Consider the following 9233-nt stretch of genomic DNA (forward strand, 5'->3'; position numbering starts at 1 on the left):
GTTTGCAGACAGCTCGGGTCGGATCAGGTAAGGACAGGTGCGTCGTGACCTCCGCGGGCAGCCGGCGGCAGGGTCGCATTGCACACCCCGGGGCAAGGCGCGCCTCGCACCCGGGACTCTGCATTTCGTGCGCGGCGCGCGGAGGACGCCGCGTCCTGGGGAGACCATAGGGCCGCTGCTCGCCCTGTCTTCCTCTCCGCAGACTCGCGTTAGGCACCTGCCCCATGGTCGGGCCGCCTTTCCCGGTTCCTGCCCCGGGGGTCCCTGCCTCCGGGGTGCGGGCGGGAGGCGGGGAGGAGGCCACACCTGCGGGGATCTGTCCGGTCCTGCCCGCTTGCGGTCCGCATGGGAGTGGCCAGTGGCTGAGCGGCCTGGCTCAGGAAGAAGACGCCTCGGGCCGCAGACATGATGAGGGACACAGGACGCTGGCATTGGGCAGAGGCTCGAGGGATCGAGCAAGGGAAAAGCGCTCACCACGGGGGGGGGGGGGCAGAGGGGAACCCCACGGTCCTGGAGCTGTCGGCGTGTCGTTATGCTTAAAAAATATTCCTGTCTTCTGCCTTCAGAAAAGGCCTTACCGCAGTGATAACCGGGTAGTGCTACCCAGCACCCAGATCTTTGCTCCCAAGAATCCGCCCCCACACACACACACAGAGGACCGAGGCTTCCTGGGGACAGGCCAGCTACGGGAGAGTGCGAGGTGAGCTCAGTACCCCTCGTCCTACAAGGGAAAAAATGTACGCAGAGAAGTGATGGGAACGCTGGGAGGGACACGCACTGGCTGGAAGGGCGAGCAAAGGCAGAATCGGGTACAGTGTGAGCGCACCGGGCGAAGGCTGCGAACAGCCCAGACGCACACGGGGGCGGGTGCGTGAGCCGTGCGGCAGGTGCTCATTCATACAGCAGTGAGAAGGAACCACGGCTGTGGGCAACAGCGCTGCGTCTCCCTCAGGACGGCCAACACAGCAGCCAACCCGAGATACACAGCGCAGCTCCACTTCAGTACAGTCTCACCAGAAGCAAAACTCTGTATCAACGTATGTATCCGTCTGTATCAACGTATGTATCCATACCGAAATGTTTTAACTGAGATGCAACTCCACTTAATACAGTGTCTATATATATAGATAGATACAGTGTATTGATACAGCATATCAATATATGTATCTGTACCTAAAGATTTTCATTGAAATGCTTAAAAATTAATTAGGGAGGGAGAGGAAAGAACACCAATTCCATCATAAAATGAATGAATGAACGAATGGGGAGGGAGGAGAAGGCTTTTCATCCAGGTAAAACAATAAACATGGAGGATCGTGGACCTAGGAGATGGTCACGTTGTGGGTCCTGTTTTTCCAGAGAACCCTGACTTGATGGGATTATTTTAATGACTTGGTGAAGAAACCAAGTTACCCGAGTGCCCAGAATAAACATCCCCAAGAGCGTGGCCGAGTGACATCGTGCACCTCCTGGTGTGCGGCATTGCTTGCACAGGATTCCTGCAGAAAACTCACCCTGAATCTAATGCAAAGCGGAGTTGTTTTACAAAACAGCTGTCATCGTACTTAAAAATGTCAGCATCATGAAAGACAAAAAAAAAAAAAAACTATCATTCGGGATCTTTTTCCAAAAGCCTGAAGGACATTACCAGGGCAGTAGTTTGAATGCGGGCTCTGTCTAGACCACGTGTGTTAATCTTAAGTTCCCTGAATTTGAAAACTGCGCTGTGGTCTGCAGAGGAACGCTCTTTGCAGGAGGTACAGGCTGAAGTGTTTGGGAGTGAAGACTCGTGTATCTGCCACGATCAAAAGACTTTACAAAAAAAAAAAAAAAGCCCCACCATTGTAACAGCGAGTACATATGTGTATTTACACTGAGACAGAAAAAGAGAGAGAGAGGGAGAGAGGGGGAGAGAGAGAGAGAGAGAGAGAGAGAGAGAGAGAGAGAGACGGCCACACTGGAAGGTGTGGCACCTGTGCTCCTTGCTGTATTCCTTCTCCATTGCCGCTGTCACACACACACGTGCGCACACACACTCAGCCCCGGAGGTTAGCGGTGTGATGCAAGCATCATTGGATTAAAGTGGAGGCACCAGCAAGATTGGATCCCCTCCTGGCGGCTCCGGGAGGAGCTGCTTCCTTGCTCCCCTGTGTCTGCAGGCGACCACCGTCCTAGAGGTCGAGCCTGAATCACATCACTCTGCCCTTCACTCTCCTGCCTGCCACTTCCTGAAGAATTGGGGAGATACTCCCCGTTCACTCACTAATGTTGCTAAGCTGCTGGCTGTCCTGACCCTCATCTGCAGTCGGTTCAGTCTCGAGCAAGATCCCGTGGGACTGTTTGGTAGAAATTAACCAGCTGGTTCTTAAGTTTGTATGAAAAAGCGAAGAACCGAGAACAGTGAAAACAATTTTGAGAAAGAATAACAAAGTTGGGGGACTTGATTGCAAGACTTACTGTACAGCTGTTTACCTCAAAGCCGTGGGACTGACAAGTGCAGACACACAGATACATGGAACAGAACAGAACACCCAGAGAGAGACACGGAGCAAGGTCCATTGCTTTTTGGCAAAGGTGACCTTCAAATGTACAAAGCGGTAGCTGAGATTCTCATGAGCCAAAAAATGCCCACCGAGACCTGGACTGCCTCTTAGGGCTTGAGCACCCGCCCCTGTGGGTGAGGAGAGCCGGGCAGCCCCTGGCCCCAGGAGACCCCTCCAGCCACCGGCTGCAGTTTGCCGCGGCCCCGGGTCGCTGTCCGTGGTGCTGAACTCCCAGCGCCCGCTCCTACTGCTGGGCTGTTGGCTCTCTGTGAGCACAGATCTCTGTAGCCCTGGATTTGCTGCCCTGGACATATTTTTGCACTTGTATGTACTACCACATTTTTTTATTTTTAATTTTTAATTTTTTATTTTTTATTTTTTTGACAGGCAGAGTGGACAGTGAGAGAGAGAGACAGAGAGACAGAGAGAAAGGTCTTCCTTTTTCCATTGGTTCACCCTCCAATGGCCGCTGTGGCTGGTGCACCATGCCGATCAAAAGCCAGGAGCCAGGTGCTTCTCCTGGTCTCCCATGTGGGTGCAGGGCCCAAGCACTTGGGCCATCCTCCACTGCACTCCCGGGCCACAGCAGAGAGCTGGCCTGGAAGAGGGGCAACTGGGACAGAATCCAGCACCCCGACCGGGACTAGAACCCCAGAGTGCTGGTGCCACAGGCGGAGGATTAACCTATTGAGCCGCGGTGCCAGCCATACTACTGCATTTTAAGGTTAAATGCTTACTGGCTATGAAAACGTAAAACATATGCAAATACACTGGCTTAGTGAAGTGCCACACGCCCCCAGCGCCAACTCATGTTTCTTCAGCTCCCATGCACCAACCCCCCCAACTTTCCTTTTAATAAAATTTTAGGTTGAGGGCCCATGGTATGACATAGCTGGTTAGGCCACTGCCTGTGATGCCGGCATCCCATATCAGAGCGATTCAAGCCCAGCTGTGTGCCGCCAGACCAACCCCCTGCTAATGCTTTTTCAAAGACAGAGAAAATGGCCCAAGTACTGGGCCCCCACCTCCTATGCGGGAGACGCGGGTGTTCTGGCTCCTGGCTGTGGCCTGGCGCAGCCCTGGCTGTTGCAGCCATGTGGGGCTTGAATTAGTGGATGAAGGCCTCTTCCCTTTTTTTTTTTAAGGTCTTCCTTTTTCCGTTGGTTCACCCTCCAATGGCCGATGCGGCCAGCGCACTGCGTCCGGTGCACCATGCTGATCCGAAGCCAGAAGCCAGGTGCTTCTCCTGGTCTCCCATGGGGTGCAGGGCCCAAGCACTTGGGCCATCCTCCACTGCACTCCCTGGCCACAGCAGAGAGCTGGCCTGGAAGAGGGGCAACCGGGACAGAATCCGGCGCCCTGACCGGGACTAGAACCCGGTGTGCCAGTGCCGCTAGGTGGAGGGATTAGCCTATTGAGCCACAACACTGGCCTTAAAGCCTTTTTTTAAGATTTATTTATTTGAAAGAGAGAAAGAGGAGAGGTAGAGAGAGGCTTACTTTACTCCACCTGTACACTTTTTTTTTTTTAATTTCTTTGAGAAATAGCTCATACCCATTAGTCCACAAACATGCAACAGCCAAGGCTGAACCAGGCCTGAGCTGGGAACCTGGAACCCCACCCGGGTCCCCACACGGGTGGCAGACACCCCACCACTGGAATTATCACCTGCTGTCTCACAGAGTGTGCATTAGCGGGGAGCTGGCATTGAACCTGGACTCTTAACCGCTGGGACAAATGCCCACCCCACACACTCTTCAGACCCCTTACCTGTGATGCAGCCCCTGTACCACCACCCTGACACTCGGGGTGCCCCTCCCTCTGGGGCTGCGGCCACACTGCGCATACCCACTTCGTTCTCACCCCAGGGCCTGTGCACCTGCTATTCCCTCTGTCTATGGAACTCTGGGCCTCTCATTCTCGGGTCTCAGCTCAGCTGTTGCCTTCTCAGAGAGGCCTCCCAGGACCACGGGTCCAACCCCCACCCCACCCTGCCACGGCTCCCGCCCTGCCACGGCTCCCGCCCTGCCACGGCTCTCGCCCTGCCACGGCTCCCGCCCTGCCACGGCTCTCGCCCTGCCACGGCTCTCGCCCTGCCATGGCTCCCGCCCTGCCACGGCTCTCATCCTGCCACAGCTCCCGCCCTGCTGCATTTGCTTCGCAGCACGGCCACTCCCATTCCCCGGTGCCACTTGGCGCCTGCTCCCACAGGCACCCAGGTGCAAGGCTGCTCACAGCTGGGCCGCAGAGCCCACTGAAGACACAACGGCTTTTCCTCCCTCTGTCCCCACATCTCTGTCTTTGCTGCCTCTCCTGCTCAAGCCTCCGCCTGGCTGAGCCTCTCCTGGGGGCCTGGCTGCGGGAAGCCTGGTGCCCATGCCCTCTCTGCCGGGAGCGAGAGAAGGGTAGGGAGGGGTGGGGGTGCTGCCACCTCACTCCTTCCCCAGGAATAAGGGGGGCTCTGGGCCCTGCAGAGAAGCACCCACACTGCGATCCTGAAGGCGGGAGTCTCTCTCCTCCCAGCCTCCCAGCACATGGGCACCACAGGAAGTCCTGAGGAAGGCGGACTGAGGTCTCCCCCGGGGGCGAGTGTGGGGCACGGGGAGGGTGCACAGAGCGCCCCGTTGTCTCAGGCTGCTCCCTGATTTCCAGCGTGGGCATCTGGGCATCGTGTCCCTCGTCCGCAGACAGTCTGCAAACAGCCCCATGACGGTGCGTGACCGGCTGTGCTCCGCAAGGCTGCCCCCTCCCAACAGAAACCCCGGAACTGAGCTGTGCCCCTGATGGAACAGGGAGGAGAGCAGACAACCTGCCCTCCCCCCATGACCCAGCGACACACCAGCAGGCCGAGCCCCTTCCAAGGAAGTCCCCGGCCCAGGGGCCCCCGGGAGTGGGGGCTGCAGCCGCAGAGGGGAAGCGGAGGCCTGCCCACCTGGTCTGGGGTGAGACTCAGGGAAGAAGGTCGCAAACCCCAAACCCACCCTGAGCCGGGAGCTGGGCTCTGAGCTCCCGGAAGAGGAGCCAGACGCAGGCTGGCACAGCCAGGGCATGGGGCAGCCGTGCAGGATGAGGGCCAGGAAAGGGTGGGAGAGACTGGTCCCTGGGCCAGCACGGCAGGGGGCCCCGAGTCCTGTTGGGTGGGCCTGAGCTCTGGAGCGGGGTTCACGGGGGTGGGGGGCTGCACAGGCAGGAGAGGGCCTGTGTCTTCCGGGAGGCCGGGGGTTGGCAAAGTCTGAAGAGGGTCAATTTCAGAGCCTGGGGTTGGTGGCAGGCAGGGGAAGCCGGGGGCAGCCCAGACCCAGTGAGCCCGGGCCACACTCCTCCTCTCCAGCCCTACTCCAGGAGACCCCCCCCCACCCTCATGGAGGCGGAGCTGGGAGTGGCAGGACGTCCCCAGGGTGGGACACTGCGACGGCTGTCACAGGCGTGGCGCATCCGCACAGCCTCCTGCCAGTGGGCACAGCCACAGGGGCGAAGGCTCACAGCAGCAACCAAGCGCCCACGCCAATGGCCGTGCGGCGGGTGGACAGAGGAGCGTGGACAAGGGGGCCAGAGGGCGGCTGGCGCGGGACTGCAGGCCCAGGGTGGAGCAGAGTAGCCCACACCCTCCCCCCTCCCACACGCCCTTCCGCCCACCTCAGCTGACCGGAGTGGACCCCGAGCAAGCCCGGCAGCCAGCACAGGTCTGCGGGCCCAGCAGGCAGCCACGCCACCGCCCTGGGGAGGCCCAGCGTCAGCTCTGCCTGGAGGAGCCCCCAGGTGGGGCCCGGCTGAGCCCACCCCCCGCAGGCCCAGAGCAGAGCCGGACCTCCCAGCCCCTGCGGCACCAGGCCTGAAGGAAGAGGAATTGGGGACTGCCCAGTGCAGAGCCGGTCAGCACCACGGGGCACCTGCCGCGGGGATGATAAGGGATGGACTTTGAACTTGGAAGTGGCCAGGCCTGGGGGTCACCGACTCCACGGGGCAGAAGCGGGAAGTTCAGGCTGCACACAGCAGCACTGTGGGGTCGCGCTGGCTTAGGGGGGCAGCACTGTGGGGTCGCGCTGGTTTAGGGGGGCAGCACTGTGGGGTCACGCTGGCTTAGGGGGGCAGCACTGTGGGGTCGCGCTGGCTTAGGGGGGCAGCACTGTGGGGTCACGCTGGCTTAGGGGGGCAGCACTGTGGGGTCACGCTGGCTTAGGGGGGCAGCACTGTGGGGTCGCGCTGGCTTAGGGGGGCAGCACTGTGGGGTCGCGCTGGCTTAGGGGGGCAGCGCTGTGGGGTCACGCTGGCTTAGGGGGGCTTCCCAGCTGCCCCGTGACCTGGGCGTGGCAGGAACCTGCCTGGGCCTCACTGTCCAATCTGTCACAGGACAGCACTGCACATGCCTGCAGGTCCTGGCCCCCTCCCAGCTCTGTCCTCCCAGTGGCTGTCCGAGCCCACACAGCCAAGTGCAGCCCCTCTCGGACTCGAGCACTCGGGGCTGCCGCTGCCTGCGGCCCTTGTGGGAGCCAGGTGCTTGGGGCTGTGTCCCGACTCCCCGCAGGCAGGGCCGCAGTGTGGACCGGAGCCAGCGCCCTGCGGGGCCTGTGCCAGTTCCCCCTCGGAGGGGACCCCACGCCGGGGTGTGCGGAGACAGCGAGCCCCCTGCAGGCAGCCCCTCCTGTGTTTCCACTTCCTGCCTGAACGCAGGGTCCCTGGGTAGCGGAGAAGAGAGAAGACCGAGGCCGTGTTTCCCGGTCCTGGCAGCCCCGTCGTGCACACGGGGGTCTTATTGACTTCTGTTCTTACAGGAGAAGGCGAGGCTGCATCGTGCCCTGTCTGAGCCCAGCTCTGGCTTCGGCCCAGCAGGAGGAGGCTCTGTCGGCTCCAAGCCCCCTGCCCCCTGCTGTGGGCTGCTGGCTCTGACATCAGCGGGGCCGCCCCAGCCATGAACTCAGCGTGGAGCAGGACAGAGACTCGGGGCCCATGGGTGCAGACCTTCTTCCGGGGAATAGAAAAACATTTTAAAGATTTTTTTGTTTGAGAGGTAGAGTTACAGACGGGGCGGGGGGGGGGGGGAGAGGGAGGGAGGTCTTCCGTCCGCTGGTTCACTCCCGAGATGGCCGCAACAACAAGAGCTGCGCCGATCTGAAGCCAGGAGCCAGGAGCTTCTTCCAGGTCTCCCATGTGGATTCAGGGGCCCAGGGGTTAGGCCATCCTCCACTGCTTTCCCAGGCCATAGCAGAGAGCTGGATCGGAAGAGGAGCAGCCGGGACTAGAACCAGCGCCCATACGGGATGCCGACACCACAATTGGAGGCTTAACCTACTACACCACAGTGCAGGCCCAGAGAATTTTTAAAAATACAGAAGTCCCCAAGGGCTGGCACTGTGGTACAGCAGGTTAAGCCACCGATTACAGCACCAGAATCTCATAGGGGCGCCAGTTCGAGTCCCGGCTGCTCCACTTCCAATCCAGCTCCCTGCTAATGGCCTGGGAAAGCAGCAGAAGAGGCCCAAGTGCTTGGGCCCCTGCACCCACGTGGGAGACCTGGCCCAACCCTGACTGTTGTGGCCATTTGAAGAGGGAACCAGCAGATAGATAGATTCTCTCTCTCTCTCACTCTCGCTCTCGCTCTCTCTCTCTCTCCCCCTTTCAAATAAATAAATATATCTTAAAAAAAAAAAAAAAAAAAGAGTGGTTCCCTCCCCCTCTCTGCCCCAGGCCCTTTGCACATGCTGTTTCCTCTGCCTGGAACACTTTCCCCTCCCTTGCCATAGAGGACTCTTACTCACTTCTGGACTGCAGCTCAGAGCCACCTCCGCTGGGCATCCTTCCCGGATACCACTCGGTGTGATATCAGTCTCTGCGGCTCTGACAGGTGCAGCGCGGGGCCAGGGACGGGGAGGGCCCAGCGTGCCACCCGGGAGGCTGCCAGCTTCTCCTCACTGCTCCCGTTTCACAGAGGAGACCAGCCAGGCCCAGCACCAGCTGGCTCTGCCCGCCCGGGGTGCCCACTGCCCCTCCCGCCGGGCCCAGCGCCCTGAGCTTCTGCCCGGAGGCAGACGCGCTGGCAGGGCAGCGGGCCGGGAGCAGGTGGCCCGGGGACAAGCACAGGCCTTCCTCGGAGCTACCAGAGGACAAAGGGACCTGGGCCACCTAGAGGCCTTGGGCTGGCAGCCACCCCCCACCGCAGGGCCCCTCGGTGGGACCCTGGCAGCCCCAGGCCCTCTGCTTGCACAGGGCACGGGCTGTGCCCTGCCCCCGCCCTGTCGGCTTCCCGGGTCCTTGGACCCTCTCCTGCCCCTGGCGGAGGCCCATGGTGGGCCCCGGGTGGGACAGGCGCCCCCACACCGCCCTCAGCAGCTGTGACACATCTGCACATTGAACAAATGCAGCAGTCATGGGGCCACAGCCACTGTCGTCGGCCAGGTGCGCCGTGTGCAAACCAGAGCGGGGGAGGGGCTGGCGTCCAGGCTGGGCTCCGGCCTCAGGGCCAACCACAGACCCCGACCCCGCAGCTCACGCGGTCTGGAGGCCCTGCCCCGGGCCCTTCCCTGAGCCTCGGTCGGTTCCTCCATGGACGTGGCTGGCCCAGGGGCAGCTCTCTGGTGCCCCCATGTGGCTGCAGGGACCCTGCTGGGTTCTAGGACCCTGAGCTTGGACCTCAGGGGCTGGGCGCAGGTCCAGGCTCATTCCTCAGGCCCTGCTCGCTCCTTCATCCCCATC

Source organism: Oryctolagus cuniculus, chromosome 11 (genome assembly GCF_964237555.1).
Source record: "Oryctolagus cuniculus chromosome 11, mOryCun1.1, whole genome shotgun sequence".
NCBI lineage: Eukaryota > Metazoa > Chordata > Mammalia > Lagomorpha > Leporidae > Oryctolagus > Oryctolagus cuniculus.